Below are 11,552 nucleotides of genomic sequence, written 5' to 3' on the forward strand. Positions count from 1 at the left end.
GATGTAAGAAATTACTGCTTAGCTACATTTATGAAAGTAATATATCAAAAATACAGTGACAATAGGAGTCAGATGTCTTTTTACCTGCTTTCAATATTTAAATGGATTGCACCTGTCTGAACTGTAAAAGATATATTAAACAAGACTTCCATAAATGTTATAGCTTGGCTTCTAGCTTTCCTACACATATTGGTTTTCCTGTATTACGTTGAAGTAAGGTGAAAGACCACTAAAGATATTATTTGAAAGTATAGTAATATATTTGATCCTTTATTTTGATAGGAAAATGTTATCAGAAAGGTAAGTCGTCTTAATTTGAAAGAATTACCTGTACCAAAAACAAAGCAAAAACTCTTATGTAAGAAAAGTCAGTATTATCGGACCGAATTTGCTGGGATTCCTTTTTGTTTCTTTTCTTCTTTTTTTTTTTTTTTTTTTTTTTTTTTTTTGCCTATTTCTAATGCTACAAGAATGCTGTAAAGTGTCTTTTAAAGTGATGTAGCCTGACAAGACATTTTTGTCAGTGTTAAAAATCTTAGGTAGTTTTGTGCACTTATTGGACCATTGTGAATTCTCTCTCAGTGTAAGTGCATTTCTAATAAAATTTCTTGAGTAAATCTCTTCTTTGTACTATTACTAGTCATGCATCATCAGTAATTTTTAACAATTCTTGTAGTAAGTAGAGGGTGATACTATAGTTACTTGTGGCATGATAATGCATTAAGTAGTAGTATTAATTGAATTTTTTTTTTTGTTATTTTCTTTTGCTTGTTTGGAATTTTTTTTTATTTGGGGCTTTGTTTGGGGTTTTGTTTTCTTTTTTTTACACTTAGGCTGTCCTACAGGGTCAACAGTTTTCTGATAATGTGCAGTACCAGTATAACAGTTCTGCAAAAAGTATTAGGAACTTCTTTTTGGATTCTATATTGTAGTGTTTCAGTTTTGTGTCTTAAAACGTTTGTGCTGATTTTAAAAAATGTCTTTTAAACTCATGTAATGATGTTAATGCTTTTGGCTCTTCTCTGGTATTAGAGTTTGTATTTTCACAAAGAATGCTTTGTAGCAGGCATTACAATTAATCTGTTTTGTACATAAATGTGCCAACAGCTTGATGGTGGCGTTTTTGAAGTGTAGAACAAAGTGCTTGCAAAAATGTAATAAACACACTTGTGTACTTTGTGTACTTATTAATTGTTTGTGTCACATAGTTTTTCTTTGCCCATACTGGACAAATCATTATAACCTGAAATGGAAGAAGCTTGTTCCCTCTGTTGTCCTTGCTACTGGTGGACTGTTCTCAGTATTACACAATTTTGTACAATCTACATTTAAATGTTCAAGAAGATAGTTCCCTCAGCAGGAATAATGAAAACAAAGAGTAAGATTTAAAAACAAATAGTCTGGAAATGTTATATTAATTAGAGAATCTGTCTTTGTCAAATCTTTGACGAAAAGGAAAAGTCTGATTGACATGAATAATTAAAAAAAAAAAAAAATCCAAGCTCTAAAGAGTGATATTTTTATCCCTTTCCGTGACGTAGTTCCCCCTGGCCTGTACCTTTACAAATCGAACATAGGTAAAAGTACAGTGTGCAGCCTTTCAATGGTTAGAAATTATGCTTCAGTTTTGGGTAGTTTTTTCCACTGTATTACGACTCCTGGTCATTGCTCTTTTGCGGATTGCTTCAAATATGTCTCTTACTCAGTGTTTAGTGTCAGAAACAATATATCCTAATGTTATATAATTTATATATATATAGAAAAAAATATTTTTATATATAGAAATAATTTTATATGTATAACATTTTATATATAGAGAAATAATTATATATATAATATATCCGAATTTTATATAAAATTTACTTTTCAGAATAAGAGAGTAAAATAATTTCTAAGATCAGAATTTCATAGTTAAAAAAGAGCCAGGTAGCATAAGCCATACCTGTAATACTTTTAACATATCAGTCAAGAGAAGAGCTGGGTGAATTCACATTACTGCAGTGTTGTTTGGAACAGCCCAGCAGAAGCTAGTCTGATGTCTGTTTGAATGTTCTTAAGGATACTGATACCTAGATGCTACAGTAGCTAATGCTTTAAAACCTTGATAACAATACTACCTTACTTATGTGGATGCAAAGTAATTTAAGTGAAATTGATAACAGTACCAATTAACATGATTTCACTAAGGAAAATTAATCAAAATACAACTTCACAATGTGTTTGTTTCTCAGTTAACTACCTATTACACTGCTCTTTGTGTGCTCTTGATGAGAACACCTGCCATAATAGCAGTTTTTCGTGAGTAGCACAAGCCAAGGAAGCAGATGAGCTTCCCACAGCACATCAGTAGTAACCAATTCACTTCAAACTCTGTGCATATTTGTTTTATTCCATACTTTTTATTGACAGCCTATACTACTTCTTCCTAAGGTAGGTTTTATGGATGTTAATTTCTACAGACTCTTCTGTGCTTAGTCTAAACTTGTGACTATCCTGTCTTCAGAAACAAGAAAATCAATTGCAGGTGAATCAATGCAGTGCCTTTTATTTGCTGCACAAGTGGGAGCATGTAGTTAAATGAAAATTTAAATTTAAGAAATTTCCATCCTTACATCCTCAGTTTTGCATTTTCTTTACAGTTTACTGTGCCTCATCAATAGTACTAATAGCATGTCATGAAACAGATCTAAAAGTTGCTTGGGTTACTAATCCTTCCCACCCATTTTCCCCTACCCACATCTCCTCTTTTTTTTCTTTTTTTGCACAATGTTATTTTATCCCTCAGAGAGATGGTGTTAGTGTTTCTGTAGTCAGCACAATCACATAAACCATTCAATCAGTATGATTTAAGCAACAGTGAAGTGCACTGCAGTTGTGGGGATGAGAGGCTACAAGTAGGGGTGAAGAGAGAGGAAAGGGAATTTTTAAGCCAGCCTCATTCCTGAGGCAAATGTATTGTATAGTAGTGTGTTGTGTTAAAAGCAGGAGGCACTGAAATGATTAGCTAATTTCATGTTCCTAAATATTGATGATTTTTTTCCCCCACAGGAGCTAAAATTAAGCAAGACGTTTTATGCTATAATTGGAATTATATTTACAAATTATATTGTAATAAAATATGCAATTATTAATCTTGACTTAATGCATTTATTTAAATTGCAACATATATGTGTTGGTCATAAGTATTTGTTGAACACAACCATGACTGTAATTCACCTTCAGTTGGTTTAGTAGATATTAAGACAGAACATTCCTGTACTGTACACCTATAACAATCAATGACAAAAGTTTATAGAGTTTTTCTGTTGTTAAGATCCAATGCATCTTTCAATTACTCAGTTCTGGGTTACCATAAGTATGAAGACAGCTGGTTTTCTGAAGAGCACAGCTCAATTCAGCTAAGCCATTAAAGACTAGACTATAATGCATTTCATCCCAGTAGGGGAAAGTTGGTGTTTATACAAGCTGTCTCTTAAAAAACCCCAACATTTTACTTCCATTGAGTTGCACAGAAACCCTGCAAATAGATACTGTTAGGCAGGAAAACAATTTATGTCTCCAGGTGATATTGCATTTCAGCACTGCCTCCACTTTGGATTGATATCAGTTGAAGAGAACAAGCTCAAAACAATGTATTTAACAGCTCTTTCTGCCCCACATGAGTTGTTCTGACTTTTCTATGAGGAAGGAACTCCAGCAGTTTCTGAAGTTTGAGATTTTCAACTATAGTTTCTTCTATGGAACTCCGTCTGGGGATGGGTGAGCAGTCAACAGAGAGTTTGTGGGTCAGGGTTAAAGGGAAAAAAGCTATGGGGGACATTACTGTGGGGATCTGTTACAGACCACCTGATCAAGAGGAATCTGCAGATGAAGTGCTCTATAGGCAGATAGGAACAGCCTCGCTCACAGGCCCTTGTTCTCATGGGAGACTTCAACTACCCTGACATCTGTTGGAGTGAAGGTACGGCCCGGCACAAGCAATCCAGGAGGTTCCTCGATTGTGTGGAAGACAACTTTCTTCTGCAAGTAATAGAGGAGCCGACAAGGAGAGGTGCCATGCTTGACCTCGTGCTCACCAACAAAGAAGGGCTGGTTGGAAATGTGATGCTCCAGGGCAGCCTTGGTTGCAGCAATCACGAGATGGTCGAATTCGAGATCCTCAGGACAGTGAGAAGAGCGTGCAGCAAGCTCACTGCAATGGACTTCAAGAGAGCAGACTTTGGCCTCTTCAGGAGCCTGCTTAGTAAGGCTTCCCTGGGATACAGCCCTAGAGGGCAGGGGGGCCCAAGACTGTTGGTTGTTATTCAAGGATCACCTGCTCCAAGCTCAGGAGTGTTGCATCCCAACTAGAAGGAAGTGCAGCAGGAGGGCCAGGAGACCTCCTTGGATGGATAAGGAGCTGCTCAGGAAAATTCAAAGGAAAAAAGAGGCTTATAGAAGGTGGAAGCAGGGACAGGCAGCCTGGGAAGAATACAGGGATGCTGTCTGGGAAGCTAGGGACCAGGTGAGGAAAGATAAGGCACAGTTAGAATTGAACTTGGCTAGGGATGTTAAGGATAACAGGAAGGGATTCTATAGGTACATAGCGAATAAAAGACAGACTAGGGACAACGTAGGCCCCCTCTGGAAGATATTGGGAGAACTGGCTACGCTGGATTTGGAGAAGGCTGAGGTTCTTAATGACTTCTTTGCCTCGGTCTTCACTGGCAAAGGCTCTGACCGTACCACCCAAGTCTTGGAAGGCGAACACAGGGACTGTGAGAATGAGGACCCAAGGCCCACTGTAGGAGAGGATCTGGTTCGAGACCATCTTAAAAACCTAAACGTACACAAAACCATGGGACCTGATGAAATCCATCCGCAGGTCCTGAAGGAGCTGGCAAATGAAGTTGCTAAGCCACTGTCCATCATATTTGAAAAATCATGGCAGTCAGGTGAAGTTCCCAACCACTGAAAAAAGGGAAATAAAACCCCCATTTTTAAGAAGAGAAAAATGGATGACCCGGGGAATTACAGACCAGTCAGTCTCACCTCTGTGCCTGGCAAAGTCTTGGAGCAGATTCTCCTGGAAGGCATGCTAAGGCACATGGAAAAACAGCAAGATGGTTGGTGACAGCCAGCATGGCTTCACTAAGGGGAAATCCTGCATGACCAATTTGGTGGCCTTCTATGATGGGGCTAAGAACTGATGGACAGGGGCAGAGCAGTTGATGTTATCTACCTGGACTTGTGTGAAGCGTTTGGCACTGTCCCACATGACATTCTTGTCTCTAAATTGGAGAGACATCAATTTGATGGGTGAACCACTTGGTGGATAAAAAACTGGCTGGATGGCCACACGCAAAGAGTTGTGGCCAATGGCTCAATGTCCAGCTGGAGACCGGTAACGAGTGGTGTCCCTCAGGGATGGGTGTTGGGGCCGGTCTTGTTCAACATCTTTGCCGGTGACATGGACAGTGGGATTGAGTGTGCCCTCAGCAAGTTTGCCGATGACATCAAGCTGTGTGGTTCGGTTGATACGCTGGAGGGAAGGGATGCCATCCAGAGGGACCTCGACACGCTTGTGAGGTGGGCTGATGCCAACCTTATGAATTTTAACCATGCCAAGTGCAAGGTTCTACACCTGGGTCGGAGCAATCCCAGGCACAGCTACAGGTTGGGCAGAGAAGAGATTCAGAGCAGCCCTGCAGAGAAGGACTTGTGGGTGTTGGTTGATGAGAAAATGAACATGAGTTGGCAGCGTGCGCTCACAGCCCAGAAAGCCAACCGTATCCTGGGCTGTATCAAGCATGACCAGCAGGTTGAAGGAGGTGATCCTGCCCCTCTACTCTGCTCTTGTGAGACCTCACTTGGAGTATTGTGTACAGTTCTGGTGTCCTCAACATAAAAAGGACATGGAACTGTTGGAACAAGTCCAGAGGAGGGCCACGAGGATGATCAGGGGAGTGGAGCACCTCCCGTATGAAGATAGGCTGAGAAAGCTGAGGCTGTTCAGCCTGGAGAAGAGAAGGCTGCGTGGAGACCTCCTAGCAGCCTTCCAGTATCTGAAGGGGGCCTACAAGGATGCTGGGGATGGACTGTTCATTAGGGACTGTAGTGACAGGACAAGGGGTAATGGATTAGAACTTAAACAGGGGAAGTTTAGATTGGATATAAGGAAGAAATTCTTTACTGTGAGGGTGGTGAGGCACTGGCATGGGTTGCCCAGGGAGGTTGTGAATGCTCCATCCCTGGCGGTGTTCAAGGTCAGGTTGGATGAGGCCTTGGGTGGCATGGTTTAGTGTGAGGTGTCTCTGCCATTGGCAGGGGGGTTGGAACTAGATGATCTTAAGTTCCTTTCCAACCCTAACTATTCTATGATTCTATGATTCTATGTTCCTTCAGGTATCTGTGGAGGATTACAAGACTTCAGAGGGTTACCTCTCTATTTAACAATTATTATCAATGTTGGTGACAGGTAAGTGATTTTGCTGGTACATTGAGAGAGCTAGGTAGTAGTAGAGGTGTGGATTACCTGTGGCTTACAGAAGTCTAAGCGTCAGCCAGGAGGCTTGCAGATATTCTGCAGGAACACAGCTGTCCCGAGAAAATGGCTCTGCCCACCTTGTGTAAGCTGTTGAGGACCTTTTCCCCATGACAAGTGGAGTCTGGCCAGATAAAAACGAGCCTCAGAAAAGATCATTTTAGTTGCTATGTGAATTAGCATTGATGAACTTCCCATGGCTGAAAGGGATGATTTGGGGGCAGTGTATCTTCTCTAGAAGTGGTGAGATAATGTCAAACAGAAGCTGATTTCAAAGCAGCTACCACAGCTGTAGCAATAGCACAGCAACAACTGAAATTTTTCCACTAGATCCCAATCATACTAAATAAAAAACATTTGAAGAAAATAACAAGAGGCTTGCATGAATACTTGATGGTTCTGCATGTTGAACTGCTCTAGCCAGAAATACTGCATAGTCTGGAAAAGTGATAAGAGACAGGTTTTCCAGTTTCTAAATAGTTTCTCTCCACAGCTGTCCAGGAAAAATTGTATTTAGGCATTAATCATTTCCATAGTTAATAGAGAATATTTTTCTCTCTGAGACAATAAGACCTGCATTTTTAAAAAGTGGTTTACTCACCTGTATTTCTTCTTGAGGATAAATATTAATTTAAGACTGAATCTCATTCAGGAACAAATTTATCCTCCACAGGTTCAAGTCCCAGTTAAAACATGCAAATAAATTCCTGGAATTTTATGATTCAGCCTGTTTAGTTTGCATGTACAATCACACTCTCACAGGTTCGGTCTTTTGGAATGATAAACTAAATCACATGGTTAGACACAGAGGCAAGTTGTCATGTTCATCAGCTGGCTGGTCTGAGCTGATTAAGCAGACTGAAACCTTTCTCAAGAAGGCAATGTTGAACCCCTCATATCGATGCCACTGTTTGAAATGTGAAAATGTTAGGCAAGAATATCTCAGTAAGGTATTTCATTCATGTCTGTGTTCTCTTTTCATTATTTGCTTTTCCTTGTGCTGTGATTTTAAGTGAAACTGAAGGAACATAAAATTTGCAGCTGCTGAGAAGGGGAGATCTCACCAGTACACTGAGTGGTGTACTATGTGGCTGGAAACAAGGGTGAGGACAGTGCAAAAAAGAGCAAGACAAGGAAAGGTAAGATTTTCTCTTCCTAGTAAACCCTATCTGCAAACTAACAAGCTGGGCTCAGGACCCGTACCTCAATTAAAGAATTATACGCAGGTATGCTTCATAGGACTCAGGGGCTCAAGGAATAGTGAGAGTTTCTGACAAGGTACAAGGGGCAAATACTGCCTGGAGCATAGCAATTTTGGGCAGTCTAAAGCCACATTTCTCCTTGAAGGAACAGATGGGTGATGCAGAAGAAGATCACTGCTGCAAACACTATTCTGGCCCCACTGAAGCAAGATTGTATTTCACTAACAGAACGGAACCAAGTCAGGATTTGAGGTTGAGGCGTGCGGAAGATCTGCTGTTTGTATGTCTTGCTTAAAACCAAGTGATACATGTTAGGATTTTTTTGCAATGTTTGATTGCATTTTGCGTATCTTTTAAATACACACGACATACAATATATAGTCTGGTAAAACAGATTTTTATAAAATATACAGTTAGTCAGTGCTCTGTTTTGTGAAATCATTCCAGACTTAGAAGAGTCAGCTAAGGTCCTGCAGACTTTTATAGCATTTTGATGTCCTGTGGGCCTGTAAGACCATTACATTTATTCAACAGTGCTTTTTTAAGAATCTAACATAAAAAATACAATTAATGGGTACCTGGAAACATCAGCTACACTTGAGAAGACACAGCATGACTTTTACAAATGGAAGTCTATTAACAAACCTACTGGAGTCTTTTGAGGGTGTCAGCAGCCATGCGGCTATCAGCAGTCTCTTTCGTTTCTAGTTTATTTAAACATCCAAAAGGCTTTTGGCATAGTTTCTTGTCATAGAATCATAGAATCAACTAGGTTGGAAAAGACCTTTAAGATAATCAAGACCACCACTAAACCATGTCACTAAAGCCCTCATCTACAGGTTTTTGAACACTTCCAGGGATGGTGATCCCACCACTTCCCTGGGCAGCCTGTTCCAATACTTGTTTACCCTCTCTGTGAAGAATTTTTTCCTAATATTCAGTCTAAACCTCCCCTGGTGCAGCTTGAGGCTGTTACCTTTTGTCCTATCTCTTGTTACTTTGGAGAAGAGACTGACCTCCATCTCACTGCAATCTCCTTTCAGATAATTGTAGAGAGCTATAAGGTACTCCCTGAGGCTTTTCTTCAGCAGATTAAACAACCCCAGTTCCTTCAGCCACTCCTTATAAGATTTGTTCTCCATATCCTTCACCAGATTTGTTGCCGTTTTCTGGACACGCTATAGCACCTCAATGCCCTTCTTGTAGTGATGGGGCCAGAACAGAACATAATATGCAAGATGCAGCCTGACCAGTGTCCAGTACAGGGGAACAATCACTTTGCTGGCCTGCTGGCTATGCTGTTTCTGATACAGGCCAGGATGCTGTTGGCTTTCTTGGCTGCCTGGGCACAAGCTGGTTCATGTTCAGTGGCTGTCAATCAGCACTCCCACGTCCCTTTCCACTAGGCAGCTTTCCAGCCACCCTTCCCCAAGCCTGTAGCATTACATGGGGTTGTTGAGGCCCAAACGCAGGTCCTGTCTCTTTGTCTTGTTGAACCTCATACCCTTGGCCACAGCCCATCAATCCAGCCATAGGCAAGTGCTTGTATTGGTAAATAATTGGTTAACAGATATAAATAAGACAGTTCTTACATTGGAGGAAGGTTGGTTTTGGACTCTGGGTTCTACACTAGCTAATCTTTGAGGGTGGTTCTGACTGTACAGACACCTCCATCACTCTCAGGCAGAGTATCTGGTCATTTCAGCATTTTACAGGGATGGTAATATTGGATTCCTTTGTATTTTGAGGCACACAGCTCTCTTTTCCTTGTTTGAATTCACCTTATCTTAGTCATTCTTGACCCAGGGGAAAACATTTCTGTTGTAGGTGGTGACTAGCAACCAGTTTTCTCACCAAAAGGGCTGCCACTTCTGTTGCCCCAATACTTCTTTTTAGCTACTCAGCATCCTCTGTACGGGACACAATACGTGTATTCCCTTCTCCTTAAAGGTCTGTGACAGTTGTATAGTCAGAGAATAGATCTCCATGCTACACTAATATTAATGCCACCCTTAAAGGAAAATAGGAAATTCAATTATTAGAGGAACTTCTTTTCTTACAAGAAATGGCACTTATTTTACTTTACCATATTCATCAAATACTTGTCCAAATTATAAAATATTCTGTGAGAATCATAGCAGTTTGACTTTCCTCCATGAGCCTATTCAGCTTGTTTTGATTTCTGCTTACACCAGGCCTCTGGACCTTCATGGTATTAGTTTTTTCACTTCAGATCTTGCAACTGTTCTGTCAAAAATGCTAAGCATAACAGTATTTAGGATTTTTCTCAGAATTTAACATGTTCAATTACATGTGATGGCAGATTTTTTCCCCCCTTTCTTTCTTTAACAAGCCAAATGCTACTCTTTTCCTCCCTGAACAGTCTCTGCAGTGTAACCTCAGGTGCTGTAACTTAATGGTTGCTTTCCCTGAACACTTTTCCTCGTAACTCTTTTACCAACACATAACTGCCCCGGGCAAACCTTTGCTGTGCCCGGCTTCCACCTTCATCTCTGCAAGTCAGGTCTGCTCCAGCTGCACACAGCTGAGAATGGCATTGGGATTAATCTGACCTGACTGAGCAAATTCGAAGTGGTACACAGTTAAGTCTCTGCCACAGTTATTCATCATCCTTCTCTTGGAATGTTCTCAGCCTGATTATCCAAATTTGAGGAATAGATGGCAACGTGAGTACCCTGTGAAGACTATGAAGGCGTTAATTAAGGAGAAAAATCTGAGCTCCTTAAAAAAATTTCTACCATCCTTCAATATCTTTAGTGTAGAAATAAGAAAAAAACAGGAATGGGAGAAACTTTGTACATACAATATCATGTTACCGTAAATCCTACGCAAATTTGTGTTATGCAATACTTTTCAACCGATACTCAAGATTTATTGCTGTTGCTCTTCAAAATCAAGCAAAAGCATGATAATTATAGAAACAAAGAATATTTTCCTAAATCTGGGAAAGGGTGTTCATCTGGGGCAAAGCAGCTGATACTAAAAAAACCCCAAATCCACTAAGTTCATGAAAAAAAAATTGAAAGTGAAATTGAATGTGAGTTCATGCCATAAATTATATGATATAATTAAGTGAATTATAAAAATGTTAATTTCTTTTCCCACGGAAAGAAGTTTATTAACAAAGAAACTAAATAATCTCCTTATTTAAAATACACTACAGGCTAACAGTATTCAGGAATGACATGCATTTTAATGTTTTGGTAATTTGTGTGCAGTGTGATATTTTTGCACTTTGACAATACACAGATTCATATTAATTTTTATTTAATTTCATTAAAATATAATAGAGTTCCATGTGCACTGAAGAAGCTGTCAATATGTGAAAGTTGTCTCCTCACACCAAAGCTTTCTCTGTGTGCCATGGGGAGCAGTAAGAGTTTGTTATCTGCAGTAATGTCTTTAACTGGATTAAATTCTTGAGAACAAAATACATCCAATTCCAGACTAGTATAGAGGCCAGATCTGTGGAACAGGTATTTATGAATAGGCAGTCAGACATTTTGAGTAATGCATAATTTGCAGGTTTTTTTGGGTCATAGTCCTTCTTGTAATTCTATTGTTTTGTTTTGCTTTATCTGACTAAAAAAAAGAACAAACCAAAACCCAAACCAAAACCCAAACCAAACCCAAAATTATAGAGACCTTTCTGAATGAAAACAAAGCTGTGTTTGATCCAGCATTTTTTTTGGCTACTGCTTGTGGTTTTTTCGTTCAGTGATAGTCAGGGATAACAAATATGTAACCTGCTGTTACACTTCAATTTGATCTTCTCAATTATGAAGCATAGTTTATGGTCAACCAGT

Source organism: Psittacula echo (assembly GCF_963264785.1).
Source record: "Psittacula echo genome assembly, chromosome: 1".
In the NCBI taxonomy this organism is placed as follows: domain Eukaryota; kingdom Metazoa; phylum Chordata; class Aves; order Psittaciformes; family Psittacidae; genus Psittacula; species Psittacula echo.